Below are 14929 nucleotides of genomic sequence, written 5' to 3'. Positions count from 1 at the left end.
ACAGTAGTGATATTGTCATGCTCTGCTTACTGACCAACTGGTCAACCAATTCAATTCACAAAGAGAAATTTGCCCAAAGGTACTAGTCAGTGACATTCTGGTTACATATTACAAATCATTATGAACAACAATATTAAAAGTAATAAATTTGCTCATGCAACTGAGATTCCAAGAAGTAAATTTTTCAGGAATAAAACCACGCTGTCAAGTTTATCAGTCTATTGCTTACTTATTTTATGTCTGTTTACTTCTGTCTCATAGCTGTACTTCTTTTTTTGTTGACGCACCTCTTTCCTACTTAATACCACCAGCTTTCTCAGTGTGGTGGTGGGGGTTGGGAGATGACATGTCTGCAGATGGGTCTAGTATTATATTATTCTAGCCTGAAACCCTAGAAAAGAGAAGACGGTCTTCTTTCCCTGTGATCATATATAAAATTTGAGGAAAGAATTTTGATTGTCCTTGGCACCTTTTTTTAGGAGAATCATTGAGACCAAGGAGCTAGGGTATGACAAATTGTCAGGCCTGGGTGGGATAGATGGTCATCCTCAAGACCAGGAGGAGATTGGGTTCTATTTTGTCAACACCATTAAAATAACAGAGGGAATAAGGGGTAGCTCCTTAAAAGAATGAGATTGAGGTTATCTGAAAAAGTGGAAGTAATGAGGTGAAGACAGATAAAAACTATGACATATACTTTGCTTTGAGACTGAGAATTATGCTTGCATATGAGCAAAATTATCCTTCAGCTTCATTTGTTAAAGATATTTCTTACTTTACAAAATTGTCATACCTCTAATAAAAACTTGATTATTATTTTTAATGGAAGACATAATTCACAACGACTACAATACTACATCCAAAAATAATACTGTTAATTAAGAAAATTATGAAAATTACTGTGGTCTGGAAAATGAACATTGAATAGCATTTGGGTGCTTAATTAACACTTACATTATGTTACTTTTTATTCCACAATAATTGATCCATGATCCATTAGCAATTCTATTGGTGCAGATAAAGAAACTAATTACTTTAAATTTTCATGACTATAAAGGAATAAAATGCATTATGGTTATCACTGGAATTGCTTTTCCTTACAGTAATGAAGGTAATATGACACTTAAATTTCCTTAAAATAAAAGGAAGTGATTATTAGAAATGACAAACTGATAATCTGTTTAGCAATCTACTTATAATAAAAGAGCAAGGCTTTTTGAGAGAAAACATGTTGATCACATCTCTTCTTCAGATTAAATATGCAAATATTAAGAATGCATTAAATATAGCATAAATTATGTTTTGAACATCAGACTCATATATTTATGAAAGCCTAGTTACTGATTTCAATCAAGATAGGAGAAAATATTGAATTCACAGTAAAAAATTTTGTTTCTAGTTTTAGCTCTGCTGCCGTAATAGGCAGAATTCTTAAAATGGCCTCCCAGAGATGTTTTGCCCTAATCCCTGAAACACCTGGATATGATGTCACTCCTACAATTTTTATATCTCTCACAGTTAACCTTGAGATGTGAAAAATATCCTTGATTGCCTAGGTGGTCCCAAGGTAATCACATGAGTCCTTATAAACAGAGAGCATTCTCTGGCAAAAGAGGAGGTCACAAATACTCAAAGCATAGAAGGACTTGACATGCCATTGCTGCCTGAAGATGGAGACCATGTTAGAAGGAATATGTACAGTCTCTGAGAGCAGAGAGCCAGCCCCAGCTGGTAGCCAGCAAGGAAACAAGGACCTCAGGTCTACAGTCATAGGAAATGAATTCTAGCAACAATCTGAATGAAGTTGGCAATATACTTTTCTCCTGAGATTTCAGATAAGAGCCCAGACCTTCTGATGTATTAATTCCAGTCTTGTAAGGCCCTAAGCAAAAAACTCAGTTGAGCCCACTTAGACTTGTGACTTACATAAACTGTGAGATAATAAATGGGTGCTGTTTTAAGTTTTTAATTTGTTACAGCAGCAGTAGAAAATTAATACAGCTACTAATAGGTTAAATTAGTTAAGTTCTGTGGATCTCTTTTTGTGCTTCTGCAAAATAAAATACTTGGACTACATTAGTATCAGCTAATCTGGGGTACCATGAATCACTTTGTTCTGGGAAATATTAATTTGATGACTCAGACTTGAAAGTATAGGGGTTTTCAAGTGGCCAACTATATTTAATGAAGACTCTGAGTACTCCTGTATTTAAAAAAAAAAAAAAACGCTGAATTTTATTTATTTATATTTTTTTAGATAATTTATTGTACATGCACAAGGCTACAACATTGATTTTCAATACTTGTGTGCAATGTGTGATGGTTAGATCAGGATAGTTAGCTTATTCATCATTACTATATGCAATCATTCTTTGTGTCCATTGACCAATTCCTCATAAGCCTCTTTTCCTACACCCAACCCCTCCCCTTTTCCACCTCTAGTTTTCTAAAAGTTCAACATATTACTGTGATTGCTGTCTCTTTCTTTCTCTCTGTCTCTCTTTGTTGTTCATTTGTTTATTTTTGGATTCAGTTAATGGTTATGAGTGAGAACATGTGGTATTGTTTCACTTAGAGTAACTTTCTTCAGGCTCATTCGCGTTGTTGCAAATGGTAGAATTTCATTCTTTTTATGGCTGAGTAGTATTCCACTGTGTATATATACCACAATTTCCTTACCCAGTCACCCAGCGATGGACATTTAGGTTGGTCCCATCACCTGGCTATTGTAAATAGAGTTGCAATTTACATGGCAGTGCAGGTATCCCTTCGACCTGATGTTTTCCAATCCTCTGGATATATCCCCAGTAGTGGGATTGTTGGATCATGTGGTAGTTCTATCTGTAGTTGTTTAAGGAAACACCATACTGTTCTCCATAATGGGTGTACTAATTTATAGTCACACCAACAGTGAAGAAGCATTCCTCTTTCTCCACATCATCACCAGCATTGGATATTCTCTGTCATTTTTATAATAGCCAGTCTGATTGGGGTTAGGTGATATCTCAATGTGGTTTTGATTTGCATTTCCCTGATGATTCGTAATGTTGAGCATTTTTTCATATACCTGTTGGCCATTCATATGTCTTCCTTTGAGAAATGTCTATCAGCACTTTTGCCCATTTTTCAATTTGATTATTTGGTTTTTTGTTGTAAAGTTGTCAGAGCCCTTTGTATATTGTGGATATTAATTCTTTCTTGGATGCAGAGTTTGCAAATATTTTCTCCCATTCTGTATGGTGTCTTTTCATGCTGTTGTTTCCTTTGCTATGCAGTTTTTTAGTTTGATATAATCCCATTTGTTTATTTTTTCTTTTGTTGCCTGTGCTTTTGGGTTGTTATTCATAAAGTCATTTCCCAGGCCTAAATCCTGAAGTATTTCCCCTATGTTTTCTTCTAAGAGTTTTAAAGTTTCAGGCCTTATATTTAAGTCTCTAATCCATTTTGAGTTCATTTGGGCACATGGTGAGAGGTACAGATCAAGTTTCATTCTTCTACAAATGGATATCCAGTTTTCCCAGCACCATTTATTGAAGAGGTAGTCTTTCCCCCTATGTATGTTCTTGGTGCCCTTGTCAAAGATCAGTTGGCTGTAAATACATGGGTTGACTTCTGGGTTCTCTATTCTGTTGTATCAGTCCAGGTGTCTGTTTTTTATTCCAGTACCATGCTGTTTTTGTTACTACAGATATGGAATAGAGTTTGAAGTCAGGAAGTGTAATGCCTCCAGCTTTACATTTTTACTCCAGATTGCTTTGGCCATTCAGGGTCTTTTTTGCTCTGTATGAATGTTATGATTGCTTTTTCTATTTCTGTGAAGAATGTCATTGGTATTTTTATGGGGATTGCATTGAGTCTATCGATGGCTTTGGGTAGTATGGATATTTTTACTGCATTGATTCTTCCAGTCCATGAACAAGGAATGTCTTTCCATCTTTTAGTGTCTTCTTTAATTTCTTTCAGAAGTGATTTGCAGTTCTCTTTGTAGAAATCTTTCACCTCTTTGGTTAGATTTATTCCCAGGTGTTTTATTTTTTTTGCTGACTATTGTAAATGGGCTTGCTTTCTTGACCTCTTTTTCTTCTAGTTTGTTGTTGGAGTATAAAAACACTACTGTGTTTTATATTTTGATATTGTATCCTGTAACCTTACTGAATTAATTTATCAGCTCTAAGAGTTTTTTGGTACAGTCTCTTGTCTTTTCTATATATAGAATCATGTCATCTGCAAGCAGGGACTATTTGATTTCCTCTTTACCTATTTGGATGCCCTTTATTTCTTCCTCTTGTCTAATTGCTCTGGCAAGTACTTCCAATACTATGTTAAATAGGAGTGGAGAGAGCAGGCATCCTTCTCTTGTTCCTGATCTTAAGGGGAAGGCTTTCAGCTTTTCCCTGTTCAGGATGATATTGGCAGTGGGTTTATCATATATGGCTTTTAATATGTTGAGATAACTTCCTTCTATACCTAATTTGTTGAAAGTCTTTATCATGAAGGACAGTTGAATTTTGTCAAATCCTTTTTCTGCATCTATTGCGATGATCATATGGTTAATATTCACTCTATTTTAATCTATGAGTTCTCCAATATCTTTAGCACACATATAAATACTATGGATTCAATATTGAGAAATTCTGGACTACATAATTGTATTTTACCCTTCTAAAAGTATTTCTTATAGACCATTAAAATGGATGAGTACCTCATATGACTGTTTATAATGACCATAATTTTTGCTTTCTGAGAGAATGAAGTCCCAGCTTCAAAATCTGTCTGTTGTCTACGAATGTTAGCACATATACAGGCATACATCATTTTGCTGTACTTTGAAGATATTGCAATTTTTACAAACTGAAGGTTTGTGGTAACCCTGCATGGAGCAAGTCTATCAGTGCCATTTTTCCAACACGTGCTCATTTTTGGTCTCTGTCACATTTTGGTAATGCTCACAATATTTCAAATATTTTTATTATTATTATATCCATTATTGTGATCCATGATCAATGATCTTTAATGTCACTATTCTAGTTGTTTTAGAAAGCCATGAACCACACCCACATAAGACAGTGAACTTAAGTGATCAATGTTGTTTGTGTTCTGGCTGCTCCACTGATGTGACATTCTCCATCTCTCTCCCTCTCCTCAGGCCTTCCTATTCCTTGACACTGAACAAAGCTAAAATTAGGCCAGTTAGTAGCCCTATGATGGTCTCTAAGTGTTCAAGTGAAAGGAAGAATTACATGTTTCTCACTTTAAATCAAAAGCTAAAAATCATTAAGCTTAGGGAGGAAGGCATGTTGAAAGCCAAGGTAGGCCAAAAGTTAGGCTGCTTGCACCAAACATTTAGCAAAGTTGTGAATGCAAAGGAAAAGCTCTTAAAGGAAGTTAAAAGTGCTACTCCAGGGAACACACAAATGATAAGTGAAACAGCCTGATTGCCGATATGGAGAAAGTGTTAGTGGCCTGGATAGAAGATCAAACCAGCCACAACATTCCCTTAAACTAAAGCCTAATGTAGAACATGATCCTTATTCTCTTCAATTCTGTGAAGACAGAAATGAGGAAGCGGCAGAAGGAAAGTTTGAAGCTAGCAGAGGCTGGTTCATGAAGTTTAAGGAAAGAAGCTGTTTCCATACATAAAAGTGCAAGGGGAAGCAGCAAGTACTAGTATAGAAACTGTGGTAAGTTATTCAGAAGATCCAGCTAAGATCACTGATGAAGGTGGCTACACTAAACAACAAATTTCAATGTGCATGAAACAGCCCTGTATTGAAAGAAGATGCCATTTAGGACTTTTATAGCTAGAAAAGAAAAGTCAATTCCTGGCTTCAAGGCTTCAAAAGATAGACTGACTTTCTTGATAGTAGCTAATGCAGCTGGTGACTTTAACTTTAAGCCAGTACTCCTTTATCATTCCAAAATCCTAGGATTCTTAAGAATTATACTAAATCTATTCTGCCTGTGCTCTACAAATGGAACAGTAAAGTTTGGATGACAGCACATCTGTTTATAGCATCGTTTACTGAATATTGTAAGCCCTCTGTTGAGACCTATTTCTCAGAAAAAAAAAGATTCTTTTAAAAATATTATTGTTCATTGACAATACACCTGGTCACCCAAGAGCTCTGATGGAAATGTGCAAGGAGATTAATGTTTTCATGTCTGGTAACACAACATCTATTCTGTAGCCCATGAATCAAGAAGTAATTTTAACTTTTATGTCTTATTATTTAAGAAATACATTTTGTAATACTATAACTGCCATAAATAGTAATTCCTCTGATGGATCTGGGCATGGTAATTTGAAAACCTTCTGAAAAGGATTCACCATTTTCGATGTCATTAAAAATATTCATGATTTATAGAAGAAGATCAAAATATTAACATTAACAGGAATTTGGAAAAAGTTGATACCAACCTTCATGGATGACTTTGAAGGGTTCAGAACTTCAGTGGAGGAAGTAACTACAGATATGGTAGAAATGACAAGAGAACTAGAATTAGAAGTGGAGCCTGAAGATGTGACTGAATTGCTGCAATTTCATGATAAAACTAACAGATGAAGAGTTGCTTCTTAAGGATGAGCAAAGAAAGCAGTTTTTTAAGACCGAATTTACTACTGGTGAAGATGATGTGATAATTGTTGAAATGACAACAGAGAATTTAGAATATTACACAAACCTAGCTGATAAAGCAGTGGTAGGGTTTGAGAGTACTGACTCCAATATTGGAAGTTCTACTGTGGGTAAAATGCTTTCCAACAGCATCACATGCTACAGATAAATATTTCATGAAAAGGAGAATCAATCGATACAGCAAATTTCATTACTGTCTTATTTTAGGAAATTGCCACAGGAACCCCAGCCTTCAGTGACTACATACTTGATTAGTCAACAGCCATCAACATTTTTTTTATTGTGACATAATTGATTATACATATTTTGGGTGTAAATAACTATCAGTATTTGTGTACAATATGTGATGATCAAATCAGGGCAGTTGGCATATTCATCATTAAAAAACACACTCATTCTTTGTGGTCATTAAACAATTTCTTTCTAACCCCCCTAATTACTCCTTTCCTCCCTGTAATAACAACAGTTCTGCTCTCTCCTTCTGAATGTCAAAAGTATTATTGTGTTTGTTGTTTCTCTGTTTCTTTATTTTTTAGCTCTGACATATGAGTGAGGACATGTGGTATTTCTCCTTCTATACCTGGATTGTTTTACTTAGCATAATTTTCTCCAAACCCATCCATGTTGCTGTGAATGGCAGAATTTCATTATTTTCTTATGGCTGAGTAGTATTCCATTGTGTATATATACCACATTTTCTTCATCCAGTCATCGGTAGATGGACAGCTAGGTTGGTTCCATATCTTGGCTATTGTAAATAGCACTGTGATAAACATGGTAGTGCAGGTTTCACTTCGACGTGATGATTACTTTGGGTATATGCCCAGAAATGGGGATGCTGGATCACATGGTAGTTCGATCTGTAGTTGTTTGAGAAACTTCATACTGTCTTCCATAATGGCTGTACTATTTTACAGTCCCACCCACAGTGTAGAAGAGTTCTCCTTGCTCCACATCCTTGTCAACATTTGTCATTCTGTCTTTTTAATAATGGCCAGTCTAACTGGGGTGAGATGATATCTCAGTGTGGTTTTGATTTGCATTTCCCTGATGATTAGTGATGTTGAGCATTTTTTCATGTACCTATCGGCCATTTGTACTGAGGCACTACCCTCCACCAGCAAAAAGGTTACAACTCATTGTAGGCTCAGATGATCTTTAGCATTTTTTAGTAATCAAGTATTTTTAAATTAAAGTGTATACATTGGTTTTTCAGACATAATGCTATTGCACACTTAATAAACTATTATATAGTGTAAACATAACTTTTATAAGCACCAGGAAACCAAGAAATTCATGTGACTTACTTTATTGTATTATTTGCTGTATTGTGATGGTCTGGAACTTAACCTGCATTATCTCTGTGGTATGTCTGTATTATGATTTTTAGTTCAAAAGGCATGTTGATCAGTGATGACACTTTATGAATATTCAATGGTTGACTCATTTTAGTATGCAGATGCTTCCTGACTTACAATGGGGTTATGTCCCAATAAACTCATAGTAGTTTGAAAATATCATTAGTCGAAAGTGCATTTAATACACCTAACCTACCAAAGATTATAGCTTAGCCTAGTTTACCTTAAACATGGTCAGAACATGTTTAGCCTACAGTTGGGCAAAATCACCTAATACAAAGCCCACCTTATAATAAAGTGTTGATTATGTAATGTAATTTATTGAATACTGTACTGAAAGTGAAAAGCAGAATGGCTGTATGGGTACTCAAAGTATGGTTTCTACTGAATGTGTGTTGCTTTCACACCATCATAAAGCTGAAAAATCATAAATTGAGCCATTGTAAGTCAGAGAGCTTTCATACGCTTATAAAAGGCAAAGACTATATTCTTAGATGGTATGTATTTATATATATATATACGTGTGCAAATATATACATATATATTTGCAACCATATTGTGTTACTTACATTTATTTTTCACTTATCTGAAGTACTTCAAGAAGATAGGATTCCCAACAGAATCTTGTGTGTCTTTGCTACTTCCTTCTGATCTTTGTGAATCTGTATCTTTCTTGTCATTCAAATCTCAATGCAAACACTACTTCTTTTAAATTTATTTTTGACCATCCAGAGTAAAACAGCCACACTCTTTAGCAATCTATTTTAATTCTCTGCATAACACTTATCACTATTTTATATATTTTTGCTTGCTTATTGTCTAGTTGTTTTTATTACCATATACTTTCTGTGAGATCCGAGCTCTTGTATGTCTTGATACCTGCTTCTGAGTAATCTAGTCATAAAAGCATCTTCTTTTGTAAATTTAACCTTAAATGTGTAATTTTCTTATGCTTTGCTAGGTGCTAGCCACTCTAATTGAGAAACTAAAAATATATAGATTTTTAAGTATATATATATATATATATATATATATACATATTTAATTGTAGGGCTAGGTGAAGATGACTGAATTTAAAAGTGTGGATTCCTTTACACGTTTTCCAAAAACTCAAGTTATGCAGACTTTCTTCAACCGACCTCCTTCTGACAGTTTAATCAGACACCTGTCAGTACATATTACAAAACTCTACTAAGATTTTTTCAGAAATACTCTTTTAAAAGGTGCCATGACAACCCACAGACAACTTTTTGACACTGTCTCAGAATTTCAGTTTTCAGCTTCACAGACTCTGATAGATGGGTAAAATGTTGATAGTCCATTTATACAAAATAGTAATTTTTTCTTTTATAGTTGATCTTTAACATAGTTGTAAAACCTATTAGGTTCTTCCATTAATCTACTTACCCTGTGAAACAGCTTGGTGGGCAGCACCAAACTGAAAATACTAAACCCAGCTTTGTCACTAACCCACTGTGTGACCTTCCCTAAATCAACTCACTTCTCGGTCTCAGTTTCCAGACCTCTAAGTTTCCTTTTATATCCAAATTTCTAGAAACACAAATTATTGTTTTCTGACATAGCAATTTGCTTGATTTTTATACATTAAAAATATATGTCTCTATCTCGCATTCCATAACTGCAATCTATCTTTATTCCATATTTTTTCACCTACTGAGAGGTATAAACATTGAGTGGTATCTGAGACAGCATAGCATGTTTATAACAAATGCAAAGCAGCTACATAGGAAAATCATTTTCAAGAGGGCTGTGTTTCCAGTTTGAAATATTAGGCCCTGATTGTTTTTATTCATAATATTAATATCACATAAAGGTAGGGTTATATTAGTCACTGTTAATTTCAAGGTCAGAATTAATTAATTTTAATCAGAACTGATTTTTTTTTCACCATAGTCTCATGGTATTTTGTGCTTCTACTTTTGTGTTAATTTGTTTGCACATATTTCTGACTCTTATACTAGTTTAGAATCCCTGGAGGATAAAAATTGCCCGTTGTTCATCTTTGGAGCAGTCAACTCCTGGAATGTCCATTATACATAGTAAACTCTCAATAAATGTCTTAAATTGAATTCAATCATGTTGAATTAACTGAGGCCATACATCTTTAAAAATGGGAATTCGCTTAATTTTTTTTTTATTTGCATTGGGGAGCTTATTGATAAAACCATCACCAAAAACAGGATTAAGTAAAAGTGCTCACTCTTCAAATTATGTTCAAATGCAACTAAATTCCATTCCTTTTTATTTTCTTTAGCTTCATAGCTTGAAGCTGTTTATTTTTTAAAAATCTATAATATTTGTTTGATGCTTTTTACTACTATGATGTAGATACATCAACTGTATTTCTACTTTTCTTAACATGTATATTTTGAGCTCAATAAAGTATCAGTAAATATTCTTGTCACTTCTAAGACATATATTTGATTCATTAGATATCTGATAATTTTCTACACTCTGAGTATTGGTAGACTTCAGAATTATATTTATCCTTTCAAAGACATGGTGTCAGAAGTATAGTTATTTGAAATGGGAAATCACCCGGTGGATATAATATTTTAAGAGGAGGAACACAATGAGGAGAAAAAACCTCAAATTCCCATTTAAGGTGAAGCTGATATTTTTATGAACATTTATTATATATGTCACAACCAACACATAACATAATTTTGGTCAACCTTATAATTGTCATATTCTTCATTTTTGCTTCATTAAGCTCATCAGTTCCACTCTGTAAGGAAAGTTATATACTTAATTAGGAATGTGCCTTATCATTAGAAAACACTGAACAATCTGTCAGAATGTGCACATGTGGGTATTGGAATCACTATGCGGTGTGGTAATTTAATTTGTAAGGTTATATTTTCAGAGTGATACATAAATATATTCATTTAAAAAAACTCAAGGTAACTCATTATATGTCACAGGTAAATTAAAAATACAGAGATATAACACAGAATGAAAAGATTGTTTAATAACAGTCTAAACCGTCCAAGATATGCAAGGTGGTAGGCATTTGGTCCATTTTATGCACCTCATATGCTTGAAAAAGGTAATCGTGATTTTTTTTTTTTTTTACTTTATGATATGTATTCAAATATAGTAGATTAGATTTTGTTGTGAAATTCCACAGACAATTATTGATTATTTCACACGGAAAGTTACTATAGAGCAAGGCATTTGTTAAATGGAAAAGAATATGAGGGTACTTCAAAAAGTTTGTAGAAAAATAGTATTAAAAGATAACACAAATCTTTTCATGAACTTTTTGAAGTACCCTCATACAGACTATTGAGGCAAAAAGTTAACTTCCACCAATTTTTAAAATGTTGCTAAAAGCTATTTAATACAAAAAGTAAACAGCCTGTTAAATAGGATTCCCAAGTGATGATTAAAAAGGTGATCTGTTTAGTAACACTAACATCTTGCATTGTCAGAACACTGTACAGTTTGCAAAGTACATTCTCATAGACTACCTTATTATCATTTGTTCTTCAATGAGTTGTAAATTACGATTAATATTTCCATTTTACACAAAAAAGAAAATAAAGCTCACAGGGGTTAAGTTACTCATCTAATGTTACATATATAGTTAATGTGAGTTGTCTAGTGAAGCAATGTAAAAATTTCAAAATAGATAATCTTTGACTTTTGGCTCTGGCCAGTACGGGGATTGAATCTCAGCCCTTGGTGTTATCAATACCATTCAATACCATGCTCTAACCAACTGAGCTAACTGGGAAGCTTGTCCTTTTTTTTGGGGGGGGGGATAATCTTCTTAAGAAGTATAACGTCCTTTACACAGGCTTGACGTAGATAAACCAAGTGCACTAACTGCTACTAAGGTTGATAGCAAGAGGACTAAGGCAAGAGTGTAAAATAAGGTTAGCTCGTTTTGTTTGTCCATGTATAGCAGAAAATTATGTGTTAGAACATCAGAGCCTTAAGGTTTTGTACCTGTGTGATTTAAGAAACCACCACCAAAATGAGATGTGTATTCACACACACACACACACACACACACACACACACACACACACACACACACACACACACACACACCTACTTTTCTCTGAAAATGAGTAAATATACTGGATGATATATGCTTTTAAAAAAAATTCTAAATTCATCCAGAGACAACAAAAAGTGGAATATTCAAAGTCTAAAAATTAATTAGAAGCAGAAAACTAAAACTGAAAAAACTGAAACTGAAATCTCGAGATACTTTTCATACTAGATGAACTTGTGCTTCAGTTTTCACCAACTCACAGGGAAAGGGGTACAGAAAAAAAATTCCAGGAACCACCTGAGATATTAAGTGGAAGAAATAACTACATTTTCCCTAATAATTTATAACAACAAGCCTGCCCTCATATGGCTTTGCAGCCTACATTTCGCACACCTGGGTGTGCATATCATGTTTATAGTTTAAAATTGTCACTGATTGGTAATGCTCTGAGGTGCCTGGCAGAATCAATCCCAAATTCTCTTTGAAAGGTTGAAAGGTTAAGAGACAAGGAGATTAGTTAAAAAATGGCAGAGTTTTAAGAGAGGAAAAGAAGAATGTGGCAAAGGCAATTTTTAAAGAGATAATGACTGATTTTTTTTCCAAACTGATAAAAGACAATCATCTACATATTAAGGTAGCCCAGTGAATTCAAAGCATAATAATTAAAGAAAATATGCAATTCATTTGCAAGATTCAGACTATAGAAGAAAAATGTAAATTGTAAGGAAAAGTAAAATGAATAGAAGTAGTCCTATATATTAAAAGAGACAAGAAATACAAACCAGTTGTAATGTATGGATGTTACTTGATGCTGGCTCAAACAAATTGAAGTTTTTCCACATGTTAAAGGCAATTTGAGAAATTCTTACACTGATTGTGTATTAAATCATATTAAGAAATTATTTAAATTTGAAGATGTGAAAATATTATGGTTATATTGTTGTAAAAGAGTTCGTATCTCTTAAAGATACTTTTTAACTTTGGGGGGGAAAAACTGATAGTTGGAATTTGCTTCAAAATAATATGAGGATTGGAAAGTAGAGATGGTTGTAGGTCTAGATGAAACAGAATTAACCATGAGTTGATATATATTGAAGGAGGATGAAGTGCATACACGGGGATTAAACTGTTATCTCTACTTCAAATATATTAGGAAACCATAAAAACAAAAATAAAATTTTTAAAAATATAAAAAACTAGACAGACGAGTGAAACTGCAGAACACCCATGTCCCACAAAGAAGAGGATCTTAAAAGCAGGCAGAAAAAAAAATGGTTACCTAAAAATTGAAAAAGAAAAAAAAAAAAAACATAGCTGACTTCTCAACAGCAAGCATAGAAGTCATAGATTGTAGAATAATATCATCAATGTACTGAGAAAAAATAGCTGTAAGCTAAATTTGCGTGTCCAATAAAACTCTTTCAAAAACAAGGTGAAATAAAGATCTGTGCAGAAAAATAAATAATAAAGAATTTGCTAACAAGAGACTCTGTTGGAAATTCTTCTTATTATTTATTATTTTTATTATTATTATTGTTTTATGGTGGCTGGTAGGGATAAGGAAGGTCTATAGAAAATTCTGAGATGCAGTTAAGGCAGAAGAAAAATAATCCTAAATGGAATATTGTAACTGTGAGGGCAAATCTATGTGAATTTTTAAAAAACTGACTCCATAGAATGAAAATTATTTTATTGTCCATGATTTTTTAAAGGGGACCAGAAAACAAAATATAATTAAGACACATAAGATCAAAATATATAAGTTGGTGAATTATCATAATTACAGACTGCTAAAATCTTGGTACTGACCAGGAGAGTAAGAGAATATAATATTTTTGTATTAATTTAAGTATAAATGTTAGAAATTCTAGGGTAACCATCAAAGAATAAAAGCAGAAAGCACAACTTTCAATCTAGTAAACAAAAAGGAAATGGAAAAAAATTATTCAAAAATAAAAGGAGAAAAAATAAAGAGAAATAGGAGAAAACATATAAAATATAAAATATTATGATAGATATAAACCTAAATATATACATAATTATAATAAATGTAAAAGAAATGAAAATCCTTACTAAAAGAAACAAACTTTCATGCAAAACAATATTCAATTTATATGGGGCTCTCCTAAAATATAAAAATACAGAAAGTTTTAAAGTAAATGGATGGAAAAAGAGCTACACAGGGAGATTACTAATCTAAAGAAAATAAACACAACTACATTAATATTAGGGAAACTAAACATTAAAGGAATATACTATTAGGAATAAAAAAGGATCAAATTTTTTTTACTGATTATGCATATTTATGGAGCACAGAGCTGACCATTAACACAATGCTATTGCATGTCCACTACCATGAACTGCAATTATTCCCTGTGTCCCCCACTCAATCTCCCCCCAACCCTCCTCCCCCTCCCTTCTTCTACCCCCAGCAACCCTAGGTCTGTTCTCTCATGCTGCAAGTCCAGAACACACCACTGTGGTCTTTCTTTCCTTCCTTCTTTCTCTCTTAGCTCCCACTAATGAGTGAGTACATGGGATATTTCTTTCGATGCCTGCCTTATTTGACTTAATGGAATTTTTTCCAAGCTCATCCATGTTGCTGTGAATTGCAGAATTTTATTCTTTTTTACGTCTGAGTAATATTCCATTGTGTGTATATACCACATTTTCCTTATCCAGTTGTCTGTCAGTGGACATTTGGGTTGGTTCCATATCATAGCTGTTGTAAATAGAGCTGTGGCAAACATGGGAGTGCATGTTGATTTCCATTCCTTTGGGTATATACCCAGAAGTGGGATTGCTGGATCATATGGTAGATTGATCTATAGCTGTTTGAGAAGCCTTCATACTGTTTTCCATAGTGGCTATAATAATTTACAGTCCCACCAACAGTGTAGAAGAGTACT

This window comes from Cynocephalus volans, chromosome X (assembly GCF_027409185.1).
Source record: "Cynocephalus volans isolate mCynVol1 chromosome X, mCynVol1.pri, whole genome shotgun sequence".
Taxonomy (NCBI): domain Eukaryota; kingdom Metazoa; phylum Chordata; class Mammalia; order Dermoptera; family Cynocephalidae; genus Cynocephalus; species Cynocephalus volans.
The sequence above is the reverse complement of the archived record's forward strand: the minus strand, read 5'-3'. Positions refer to the sequence as shown.